The sequence below is a fragment of the Eriocheir sinensis genome, chromosome 22 (assembly GCF_024679095.1).
Source record: "Eriocheir sinensis breed Jianghai 21 chromosome 22, ASM2467909v1, whole genome shotgun sequence".
NCBI lineage: Eukaryota > Metazoa > Arthropoda > Malacostraca > Decapoda > Varunidae > Eriocheir > Eriocheir sinensis.
The window spans coordinates 7,556,490-7,569,319 of record NC_066530.1 but is presented as its reverse complement, the minus strand read 5'-3'; the positions used below and the strand labels follow the sequence as shown (position 1 = coordinate 7,569,319).

General features: G+C 46.3%; 1 long non-coding RNA gene across 1 annotated transcript in view; it reads left to right on the top strand.

The window, feature by feature from the left end:
- Positions 1–1,162: 1,162 nt before the first annotated feature.
- The window catches only part of LOC127001983 (uncharacterized), a 22,477-nt gene continuing 10,809 nt past the window's right edge, over positions 1,163–12,830 (top strand). Inside the window, exons 1-2 of the long non-coding RNA XR_007755621.1 lie at positions 1,163–1,177; positions 10,426–10,656. This is a non-coding gene — a long non-coding RNA (uncharacterized LOC127001983). The remainder of the gene's footprint in view (positions 1,178–10,425; positions 10,657–12,830) is intronic.

Genomic DNA, 12,830 nt, shown 5'->3' with positions numbered 1-12,830 from the left:
TTAAAACGCTGTACATTTCAAGATCGGCATCGAGTGATTGCCCCGGAGGCCTGTAGGTAACAGATATATTTAAATTGACCTTTGCAATGTTTACTCGCACGCACAAATGTTCAACGTTACTGTCTCTTGGTGTTCTATCAGTGGGTTGCAAATAGCTTTTGACAAAAAGGGCAACATCACCACCTCTACACACCTCTACGGTTTACACGATCTTTGTTGAAGAGTCTGTAGCCATCTATGTTGCATTCTGTACTTAAATCAATATTTGTGGTGTCGATAAATGTTTCGGTTATAGCAATTACGTCAAAATTTTCTGTCAGAGCAAGACATCTCATTTCATCAAACTTGTTTCTTAGGCTACGCGCATTGAAACTAAGGACTCTTAGGTTATCTTGAGGCTTGGTAATAGAGGTGGAGGTACTTGCGGGTTCAAGGTTACGAGTTTGTTGCGATGAATGGCGTCTATTTACACGGGCGGGGTGGAGGGACGTGGCTGAGAGTCGTTTTTTGATCGGGTGTCACGTACTGCGTCGTTGAGGAGCCTTCCGAATCTGGCTGCCCCGATGGGGGACAGGTGTATTCCGTCCCTGTGGAAGAGTTTACTCTGGCCGTAGTAATTGTCCCAGGCGTCAAAGAACTCAACGTCAAGCTCTCAGCAAAGAGTCTGTAAGCGGTTGTTGAGGCTGAAGGCCTAATGTTGAGGCTGAAGGAAAGAGAGAGAGAGAGAGAGAGAGAGAGAGAGAGAGAGAGAGAGAGAGAGAGAGAGAGAGAGAGAGAGAGTGCATAAAAATGTTATATAAATAAATATAGGCAGCCGCTTGGCTGTCTTCCTAACCATAAAAATATAAAATGAAAATAATGATAATAATAATAATAATAATAATAATAATAATAATAATAATAATAATAATAAAAAAAACAATAATGGCTTCCTCGCTGTCGCTGAAGGGCCCGGGGCGTAAGGCGCAGGGGAGACTCAAACAGCGTCTGGCATCGCCACACCGGACACACCTTATCAGTGTCCGCTCTCTCCATATGGTGCTCCGGGGCGTCAACGCTTACGAAAACAACAGAGAAGAATCTATTCCGAGAAGAATCTGTTCAACCGGCACCGGTACAGTGGCGATATGAAGTGATGTCGCCCCTCTCAAAATGTTTCGTACGGGACCATTTGAAGGTAACGGAAGCGATGTGTATTTATTGTTTATGTTATAATGTTCCCTTTTATTGATAATCTATAATACGTTGTGATGTAAAACACGGTAAAATAACATAGTAGTACCTGAATTACAATTATACATTCATTTGCTTTAAAAAATGCAACTACGAATGTCATGTGTTGTCTTCAGTACTGAAGACAACCTTGAAATGATTTAGCTCACGTCATGTGCTTATCTTTGCAAAACAGTTGTTATATGTTGTTCAGATTTAGGCGATATATATATTCTGGGTCATTCCATGAACTGTCTTCTGCAGTTATTAATACACACGCACAGTGTGACACGAAGCGAATGGACAGTTACTGTCATTACTTTGCGTTTTATTGATTAAGAAACGATCAAATAATAAGGTTTCACATTAAACACCTTTTATTCACTATGATGGCTTCTTATCATAAGCATAGGCACTGAAATATATAGTAACATTGCTCAGTAACGATGATGAATGAAGAATGCCTTCATAGGTAGGGTTGCCATAATTATCTGAACTATCAAAATTCCGGACGCCTCTACGAACACTCGACCATAGCATAATATTTGGCAACGCTGCGATTAGCCTACCCGCCCGCACCACCACCTCCATATTAAAGCCATATTTTCTTATTTCCCCACCTTCCTCGATTATTCTATGGCACTTATAAGCTGTGGACATGTTTCACTGATCACCTCCAAGCATTAGAAGTCTACATGAAGCTTTTGTCATCGTTATACTGACCGAGAAAGGCAATGATGTTTGCGATCGGCGGCAAAGAGTGAGGAGCTTGGAGTTATAAAACACGACTATTCTGAAGCTATTTATTCTTATTTTTCCATCTCCCACTATCCCTCGGTAGTTATAGGCTGTGGGCATCTTCCCTTGATCACTATCATTCATTAAAAGTCCACGGAAAGCTTTTGTTATCGTTATGTTGACCACGAAAGGCAAAGAGTGAGTCAGGGCTGAATAATAGGTATGGTGCGCGGGCGATGACGTCATCATCATACGAGAGTATAAATTAAATCAATTAAGCCATCCTAGTTTAGGATATCGACTAATTATGCATGTCCTATATATTGTGCATGTTAGATTTAGTTGTCAACAGTGATCATGATAAGATAATTTTACTTTCTGTTTGAGTAATATGTCGATAGTTGGACTTCATTTGATTTGTTCTTTGGTGAACGAAAACACTTTGTGTCAAAATATTTCGACAACTCTTCGTAAGACATCATTGAATATTTCTTTTCTATTTTTTTCTAGCTTCTAAAATATATTTAGTTAAGTTATGATGAAGATACAGGAAAATAGTGGCACTCTTGAAAATATATAACGATACTTGCGTGATCGAACATAAACGTACACGGCGACATCACTTCATATCGCGACTGTACTCGATCATAGTCTAATAACAATAACAATATTTATTAGCAACCTAAAAAAGAAAATCGAACATGAAGAATTATCAATAAATCCAATAAATAAATCCGAGCAATCTGGTACCGGTACCGTACCGTTTAGCTGGTACCGTTAGTACCGGTACTGGTACTGGTACCTGCCCACCTTTACCGACTACTGCTTGTGTCAGCTGGCACACTGCCGAGCCTTCTTTGCCCTGAAGACCTCCAGCAGTGTGTAAGGAGGAGGGTGTTGAAGGTTAGCCGGGGAGAGAGAAAAAGTGACGTCTTATAATAAGATAGTGTGTGTGTGTGTGTGTGTGTGTGTGTGTGTGTGTGTGTGTGTGTGTGTGTGTGTGTGTCTTATTATTTCTATCATTATTATTGTTGTTGTTAAATATCAGTAGTAGTAGTGGTAGTAGTAGTAGTAGTAGTAGTAGTAGTAATATTATTATTATTATTATTATTATTATTATTATTATTATTATTATTATTATTATTATTATTATTATTATTATTGCTATTGCTATTATTATTATTATTATTATTATTATTATTATTATTATTATTATTATTATTATTATTATTATTATTATTATTATTATTGTAATTGTTCTTCCTATTATTATAAGTAACTCATGCTCATAATTGAGGTTATGAAGACACAGTTCCAACACGCGGACATTCCCGCGTGTGTAGCTGACGGGGCGGCGCGCGGCTCCTGCCACCCCGGAGGCTGAGGTCGTGGAACAGTCTCCTCAAGTGACATTTAGCCGGAACCTCGTCAGAATGGCCACGTGGCACGCTGGGAAACCCTCATGGAGCGCGCTGCGGGGGGGTGTTGTAACGGGAAAACCACGATAAGGACGGAGGGGCGGGGCGCGGGGGGAGAGCGCTGCGACAGTCTGATCAGGAGGAAAAGTGCGAGGAAAGAGTCATAATAAATGCGGAGATAAGATGCCGACGATTTAGATTCAGGGGAAAGACGGAATCTGAACTTCATGGCAAAAAAATATTAATTTGAGAAATAATCCGAGACGCGACAAAAACAACTTGACGAATAAATAAATAAAAAGACCAGGTGAACTTTATGACGAAAAAGAAAATATGAAAAAGCGACGTAAAATCGGAAAAAAATAAAGGAAATAATTGAATAATTGGAAGAGAAATCGAATTTGCTTCGTGTAACTGTCTGAGAATTAACCTTGGAAGTTTTCACACTAGATATCGAGGAAAGGAAGAGTTATATGACGTTAGGGGAAAATGTAGCTAGAAAAAAGAGAAAACTCGAACTTAGTGCAAAGAGGGATTTCTGTGAAGTGTTGAATAGAATTGGCGTAAAACAATCTAAAGGAATAAATGATTAAAATACACGAATACATAGTTATGCTGAAAGAGAGAGAGAGAGAGAGAGAGAGATCCAAATCGAGTGTTGTCCTGAATGGAAAACAAATGGTGCAGAGCCTGAACACTTCATAAAGAATAAGTAGCTGGTGAATGTATCAACACATTCCTGGAAGACAAAGCGTTGAGTGGAAGAGAGAAAATACGCCAAATATAGAAGCGGAGGAGAGAAAACAAGAAATGAAGGACTGAATACAAAAAAATAAGTGAGATATTAATTAAAAGAAAAATAGAAAAACAGGAAATAGATACAAAATGCGCTAAATAAGGAAGTGGAGGAGAGAAAATAAAACAGAAACAGTCGAAGGATGAATAGACGTAAGTACGTGAAGAATATATAAATAAAGAAGTGCATGAATATGTCAGAGGTAAACAGAAGAAGTGGACATCCGGAAAACAACAACAACAACAACAAAAAAAAGGATTAACCACGTATCTCCCAGTCTCTCTCTCTCTCTCTCTCTCTCTCTCTCTCTCTCTCTCTCTCTCTCTCTCTCTCTCTCTCTCTCTCTCTCTCTCTCTCTCTCTCTCTCTCTCTCTCTCTCTCTCATCAGTTCGTATAACTCTAATGACTGTCTTTTTCTCCCCTTCCACCCTTTCCTCCCCTCTTTTGGCTCCTCCCTCCCCATCCCCAACCCTCCATTCCCACCCCCTCTCCCTCTCTCTCTCTGCCAATCCTCCCCCTGCCGCCTCCTCCCCACTCCCCATCACTTCCCCTTCCCCTTTCCCTGTCTTTACCCCAATCCTCGCCTCTCCTCCACTCCCCTCCTCTGTCTCTCCTCCCCTCTTTGTTCCCTCTTCCTCTCCTCTCCTCCACTCCCCTCCCTCTGTCTCACCCCCTCCTCTGTCTCTCCTCCCCTTTTTGTTCCCTCCTCCTCTCCTCTCCTCCTCCCCTCCTCTGTCTCTCCTCCCCTCTTTGTTCCCTCTTCCTCTCCTCTCCTCCCTCCCTCTCTGTCTCTCCTCCCTCTCTGTACCCACTTCCTCTCCTCTCCTCCACTCCCCTCCTCTGTCTCTCCTCCCCTCTTTGTTCCCTCTTCCCTCTCCTCCACTCCCTCCCTCTGTCTCACCCCTCCTCTGTCTCTCCTCCCCTTTTGTTCCTCCTCCTCTCCTCTCCTCCTCCCTCCCTCTGTCTCTCCTCCCTCTTTGTTCCCTCCTCCTCTCCTCTCCACCACTCCCTCCCTCTGTCTCTCCTCCCTCTTTGTTCCCTCCTCCTCTCTCCTCCTCCCCTCCCTCTGTCTCTCCTCCCTCTTTGTTCCCTCTTCTCTCCTCTCCTCCACTCCCCTCCCTCTGTCTCTACTCCCTCTTTGTTCCCTCTTCCTCTCCTCCACTCCCCTCCCTCTGTCTCTCCTCCCCTTTGTTCCCTCTTCCTCTCCTCTCCTCCACTCCCCTCCTCTGTCTCTCCGCCCCTCTTTGGTCCCTCTTCCTCTCCTCTCCTCCACTCCCCTCCCTCTGGCGCTCCTACACACTTTGTGCCCTGTTCCTCTCCTCTCCGCCTCTCCCCTCCCACTGTCTAACCCCCTCCTCTGTCTCTCCTCCCCTCTTTGTTCCCTCTTCCTCTCCTCTCCTCCTCCCCTCCCTCTGTCTCACCCCTCCTCTGTCTCTCCTCCCCTCTTTGTTCCCTCTTCCTCTCCTCTCCTCCTCCCTCCCTCTGTCTCACCCCTCCTCTGTCTCTCCTCCCTCTTTGTTCTCTTCCTCTCCTCTCCTCCACTCCCCTCCCTCTGTCTCACCCCTCCTCTGTCTCTCCTCCCCTCTTTGTTCCCTCTTCCTCTCCTCTCCTCCACTCCCCTCCCTCTGTCTCACCCCCTCCTCTGTCTCTCCTCCCCTCTTTGTTCCCTCTTCCTCTCCTCTCCTCCACTCCCCTCCCTCTGTCTCACCCCCTCCTCTGTCTCTCTCCTCCCTCTTTGTTCCCTCTTCCTCTCCTCTCCTCCACTCCCCTCCCTCTGTCTCTCCTCCCCTCTTTGTTCCCTCTTCCTCTCCTCTCCTCCACTCCCCTCCCTCTGTCTCACCCCCTCCTCTGTCTCTCCTCCCCTCTTTGTTCCCTCCTCCTCTCCTCTCTCTCCTCCCCTCCCTCTGTCTCTCCTCCCCTCTTTGTTCTCTCTTCTCTCCTCTCTCCCTCCCCCCTCCTCTGTCTCTCCTCCCTCTTTGTACCCTCTTCCTCTCTCTCCTCCACTCCCTCCCTCTGTCTCTCCTCCCCTCTTTGTTCCCTCTTCCTCTCCTCTCCTCCACTCCCCTCCCTCTGTCTCTCCTCCCCTCTTTGTTCCCTCTTCCTCTCCTCTCCTCCACTCCCCTCCTCTGTCTCTCCTCCCCTCTTTGTTCCCTCTTCCTCTCCTCTCCTCCACTCCCCTCCTCTGTCTCTCCTCCCCTCTTTGTTCCCTCTTCCTCTCCTCTCCTCCACTCCCCTCCTCTGTCTCTCCTCCCCTCTTTGTTCCCTCTTCCTCTCCTCTCCTCCACTCCCCTCCCTCTGTCTCTCCTCCCCTCTTTGTTCCCTCTTCCTCTCCTCTCCTCCACTCCCCTCCCTCTGTCTCTCCTCCCCTCTTTGTTCCCTCTTCCTCTCCTCTCCTCCACTTCCCTCCCTCTGTCTCTCCTCCCCTCTTTGTTCCCTCTTCCTCTCCTCTCCTCCACTCATTAATTGGGGACTCACAACATGGCTTCCGAAACAAAAGATCCTGCCTATCAAATCTATTAACCTTTTATAACGACCTCTTCACTGTTTATGACGTAACCAAATCACTGGACGTAGTCTATCTTGATTTCCAGAAAGCGTTTGATAAAGTCCCGCATCATAAATTACTTTACAAATTAAAGCAAATAGGTATTGACGGTCAGGTAAACCAATGGATCGCGAATTGGTTGAGCAACAGACAACAAAGAGTAGTGATTGACGGATTTAACTCGGAGTGGGCGCCGGTCACTAGTGGCGTCCCTCAGGGCTCGGTTCTTGGCCCAGTGCTCTTCATTATTTACATCAACGACGTGGATGTTGGACTCAATAACCGCATTAGTAAATTTGCAGACGACACAAAGATTGGTAACTCGGTTCTCACTGACGAAGACAGGCAAAGCCTCCAAGAGGATTTGCACAAAATTTCAGCTTGGTCGGATAGATGGGAGATGCCCTTTAACGTGGACAAGTGCCAGGTCCTTCAAGTTGGAACGAGGAATAAGAAGTTTGATTACGAAATGCGCGGCGTTAAACTCAAAAGCGTTCAATGCGTCAAGGACTTGGGGGTCAAAATCGCGTCAAACCTCAAATTCTCACAGCAATGCATCGATGCAGCAAATAAAGCGAACAGAATGTTGGGCTTCATTAAAAGAAACTTTTTATTTAAGAATAAAGATGTAATACTCCCGCTCTACAACAGTTTAGTCAGACCCTACTTGGAATATGCGGTACAGTTTTGGTCTCCCCACCATGTAAAGGATATTGCTAAATTAGAAGGTATTCAGCGTCGGGCAACGAAAATTATCCCTTCCTTGCGCAACAAATCCTACGAAGAAAGGCTTTCTACCCTTAACATGTTCTCTCTTGAGAAACGTCGCCTCCGAGGAAAACTGATCGAATGTTTTAAAATACTTAATGGTTTCACGAATGTAGACAGATCAACATTGTTTATGATCGATGACACTTTGCGCACGAGGAACAATGGCGTAAAACTTAGATGTAGACAAGTAAATTCAGACTGCACCAAATTTTTCTTCACCAACGTTGTAGTGCGAGAATGGAATAAGCTCCCATCATCAGTGGTCCAGTGTAACACGATTGACTCCTTCAAAAATAAGCTCGACCGTCACTTCCTTCAACTTAATATCAACTAGAGTAGAAATGCAACGTTTTGGAGTCTTCTGATTAATGTAAAATCACTTAGGTTTAAGGACAGACCACCAAGTCTGGACCATGGGGTCTGTGTGATCTGATTTTCTATGTAAATCTATGTAAATCTGTCTCACCCCCTCCTCTGTCTCTCCTCCCCTCTTTGTTCCCTCTTCCTCTCCTCTCCTCCACTCCCCTCCCTCTGTCTCTCCTCCCCTCTTTGTTCCCTCTTCCTCTCCTCTCCTCCACTCCCCTCCCTCTGTCTCTCCTCCCCTCTTTGTTTTCTCTTCCTCTCCTCTCCTCCACTCCCCTCCCTCTGTCTCTCCTCCCCTCTTTGTTCCCTCTTCCTCTCCTCTCCTCTCCCCTCCCTCTGTCTCTCCTCCCCTCTTTGTTCCCTCTTCCTCTCCTCTCCGCACCAGCCACACGTTGGCATTTTTTGCTTTTCTCGAATGAACTCGAAAGTACTCGTAAAACCGTCGAGTACTTGAAGTCCGAGTACAAGTACACGCGTTGGACTCGATATCGCCAGCAAGTCCCTCCCGACAAGAGCAGCCAAGCTCCTTATGGCCGATCTCTGGGTACTGCCAGGACCTCGCACAGCACACACCGCGTCCCCCTTGCTCATGGGGGGACAGTAACCACTACTAGTCATCAGAAAAAACCCGGCCTGAGCGGGGCTCAAACCTCTACCTCCCAGGCCGCGAAGCCTGGCAGCGCAGCTATAGGAGCGCTGTGTGTGTGTGTGTGTGTGTCGTTGCCATCGTTCTTGGTTTTATGATAGTTTATTCGTCTGCCTCAAACTTCACCAACTGGTTCTCTTCAATAACTGTGGAAGCCGGCGGTCGCTTCCCTCCCTCCCCACGCCGTGCTGCTCACAGGTGGTCTCAAGCGTCACCAAGGTCTTCTATCTAAGTGTCGTGCTTCCCTCCCTTCCCACGCCGTGCTGCTCACAGGTGGTCTCAAGCGTCACCAAGGTCTTCTATCTAAGTGTCGTGCTTCCCTCCCTTCCCACGCCGTGCTGCTCACAGGTGGTCTCAAGCGTCACCAAGGTCTTCTATCTAAGTGTCGTGCTTCCCTCCCTTCCCACGCCGTGCTGCTCACAGGTGGTCTCAAGCGTCACCAAGGTCTTCTATCTAAGTGTGGTGCTTCCCTCCCTTCCCACGCCGTGCTGCTCACAGGTGGTCTCAAGCGTCACCAAGGTCTTCTATCTAAGTGTGGTGCTTCCCTCCCTTCCCACGCCGTGCTGCTCACAGGTGGACTCAAGCGTCACCAAGGTCTTCTATCTAAGTGTGGTGCTTCCCTCCCTTCCCACGCCGTGCTGCTCACAGGTGGTCTCAAGCGTCACCAAGGTCTTCTATCTAAGTGTGGTGCTTCTCTCCCTTCCACGCCGTGCTGCTCACAGGTGGTCTCAAGCGTCACCAAGGTCTTCTATCTAAGTGTGGTGCTTCCTCCCTTCGCCGTGCTGCTCACAGGTGGTCTCAAGCGTCACCAAGGTCTTCTATCTAAGTGTGGTGCTTCCTCCTTCCCACCGTGCTGCTCACAGGTGGTCTCAAGCGTCACCAAGGTCTTCTATCTAAGTGTGGTGCTTCTCTCCCTTCCCACGCCGTGCTGCTCACAGGTGGTCTCAAGCGTCACCAAGGTCTTCTATCTAAGTGTGGTGCTTCCCTCCCTTCCCACGCCGTGCTGCTCACAGGTGGTCTCAAGCGTCACCAAGGTCTTCTATCTAAGTGTGGTGCTTCCCTCCCTTCCCACGCCGTGCTGCTCACAGGTGGTCTCAAGCGTCACCAAGGTCTTCTATCTAAGTGTGGTGCTTCTCTCCCTTCCCACGCCGTGCTGCTCACAGGTGGTCTCAAGCGTCACCAAGGTCTTCTATCTAAGTGTGGTGCTTCTCTCCCTTCCCACGCCGTGCTGCTCACAGGTGGACGCAAGCGGCGTATGCGCCATCAAGAAACTCTCAACCGATCTTCAGTTCTCGGGCCAGACTCAACAAGCACTACAAGACCTGTCGTTGGAAAGTCTTCTGGAAAGTCTGTCCCCTAGGAACGGTCCTGTGTCGAGGCGGCTCCGATGGCAGTGAATGAAGTGCCTAGAGATCAAGGGCCTTCACAGTGCATGGAGTTGCCAAAAGACTTACCAACGACCGGTGGCTTGAGGAATGCCCGGCCCCTCGCTGAGCCTCACTGCAGGTCGCTGGTGCAGGTCAACGTGCCCTATCGCAAGATCGAGGCAGGGTCTTACGGCACACATATGAGATTTCTCCCTATGCCAAGGTTCCTCTTGAAGGCCTTGTACCGTTTTAGTTCTTTTTTTTTTCATCGTTTATTTTTCTCTTCTTGCATATTTCTTTAGTTAATATAAGTTGAATTAGCTTTATCGTTTTATTCTCCTTCCCCCTCTTTTTTATCGTCTCCTTATCATTCTTGCATAATAGTTGCTGTTCTGTTCCTTCTTATTTTCCTCCTTTAAATCGATCTTGCCCTAACAGCAAACTCCTTTACACGGCACTGCGCGGGAGTCCAGGCTCGGTACTCTCGGACGCTGACGCCTCTCACGTCGACTATTTCCAAGGGACGAAAAGGAGATGAAACGAGTTCTCTTGAGTGTTTGTTTCCACAGATGCTTCGCCACACTACCACCCGGGTCATAACGCTGCCCACAGCACCCACGAAAGCCTTGTGTGGGTGTGCTTGTTCGCGGAAGTGTTTCAGACGGCGGCTCTGGATACAAAAGGCTGCGGGGGCCGGGCGGCGTTCCTGCGTCGTGCTCAGGTTATAAAAGGCTTGCAGCAGGTACCCGAGGCACAGTCCGCATCTGGTGATCGTTGAAGACGGTCCACGCTTCCTTCCGGTAAGAGGGTTGTGTTGTTTTTGTTCCTCTTCGTCTTCGTCTCCGTTTTGTCTCACCGTTTCAGTAAATTTCCTGGCATCGCGTTTTCTCTCTTCTCCTTTCCTCGTGTTGTTGTTGTTGTATTATTTTTTAATATAGGTTGTGTTCGTCTTCTCGGGTTTTTCCTTCTTTCTTTCGTCTAGTATTATCATTAGTAGTAGTAGTAGTAGTAGTAGTAGTAGTAGTAGTAGTAGTAGTAGTAGTAGTAGTAGTATCATTATTACTATTATTATTATTATTATTATTATTCTTTTTTCTATTATTATTCTCTTTACCGTCTTTTTGGGGGGTATAATAGTTGTTCGTTTATTCCTTCTTCTTCTTCTTCTTCTTCTTCTTCTTCTTCGTGTTCTTGTTCTTCTTCGTTTCCACCATCTTTAATTGTCCTTCTCTTTTCTTATCGCTTCTTCTTCTTCTTCTTCTTTCTCCTTTCAATCATCTTATTTCATTTTTTTTCTTTTCATATCGTTTCTTAATACTTTTTCCTTTTTTTTTTCTTTCTTTTTTTCCCTTCGAGTTCATCTTTATTTTCTCCTCTTCAGTTTCATCATTCCTTCTTCCTCTTCTTTCTCCTTTCAATCATCTTTATTTTTTCCTTTTCCTTCTCATCGTTTCTTCTTCCTCTTTTTGCTTTTCTTCTTTTAAAATTCTCGTATCATCGTTGCTCTCATATTCCTTCTTCTTCTTCTTCTTTCTCCTTTTAATCATCTTCATTAGTTCTTCTTCTCCGCATCCTTTCTTCTTTTTCATCTCCTGTTTATCTTCTACGAGTCTTCCACTACTTGTTTCAATGTTCTTACGGCCCGCCACCTCATCTAATTATCTTTCTTCCCTCTAACTTCTCTGAACGTAACCTCTTTTTTTATCTTTTACAAGTCTTCCACTTTTCTCTGATGTTCTTGAAGCCGGCCGCCTTTCTTTTCCTTTCCTTCTTTAACTTCTAAACGTACCTGACTCATTGGCGTCTTGGTCTTAACACGTCCATCCATATAAGGCTGCAACTGTGGTCAATATAGTGGCAACAGATCTTTCTACTCAAGTTTTTCAGTATTTTTTCCCTTATACACAAAACTTTATTGCTCTCGGGCCGTTCTCGCACTTTTGAACGTGTCTGACTCCGATTCTCACAGTATTGGAACATGCGTCGCTTTCTTTTGTTTGTTTTTTGCAGCAAAGGAAACAGCTCAAGGGCAATAGGCAGATACAACACCCACACAGCCCGCTATACGCTGCTCCTGCAAAAGCAAAGAGGAGTGGCCAGAGGAGAGGCCAGTTTGGGAGGGAGTTAGGTGATGGTCACACTTACACGGCAACGAGTCAGTCATTTACTTTCCTAGTCAGATACGGCACCGGAAAACTGATCCCTTGAGTAGAAGAGGATTGGAGAGCGTGGACAGGCGAGGGACTGAGGTCGGTGTTCTAACGCTTCCGCCCCTCGCATTGACGGTTTCCAAGGGCCGAAGAGGAGATTCACCGGGTTTCAGTGTTTTCTTACAGCCATGGTACAGAAGAAGGGACAAGCTGCTGTCAGGGCCATAAAAATACCCCTGGAATTGCCCCAAACCCCTACGAGAGCCTTCTCAGACGTGTGTGCCATGGCCGCCGAAATGTTTAAGAATATGAACTTTAGGGAATAGCGGAGAGGGAGAGCCGGGGCAGTAATGATTGGACTCTTTTGTGGGGAAGTTTCCGTGAGAGAACAGCTCGGGCGTCGGAGATATACGCCAGATTTTTTAAGCGTGGTATTAGTGTTTATTAAGTCTGTAGTAAGTATTGGGTCTGCACACTCAGTAGGGGGGTAGCTTTAGCTCCTCTTCAGAAAGACCTCAATCACATTATCGAATGGTCGGAAAAACGGCAAATGTCCTTTAATGTTGACAAAAGCAAAGTCATGCACATTGGGTCCAGAAATAGTAACCACACATACATCATGAATGGGAAACCTCTGCAAGCGATGCAGGAGGAAAAGGATCTTAGAGTCACTATCAGCAGTGACCTGAAACACGCGAAACACTGTAAAAAAGCATACAACAAAGCCAACACTATGCTCGGGTTCATAGCGAGGAACTTCGAGTGTAAAACACCAGACGTGATGCTGTCCTTGTATAATTCCATGGTAAGACCGCACCTCGAGT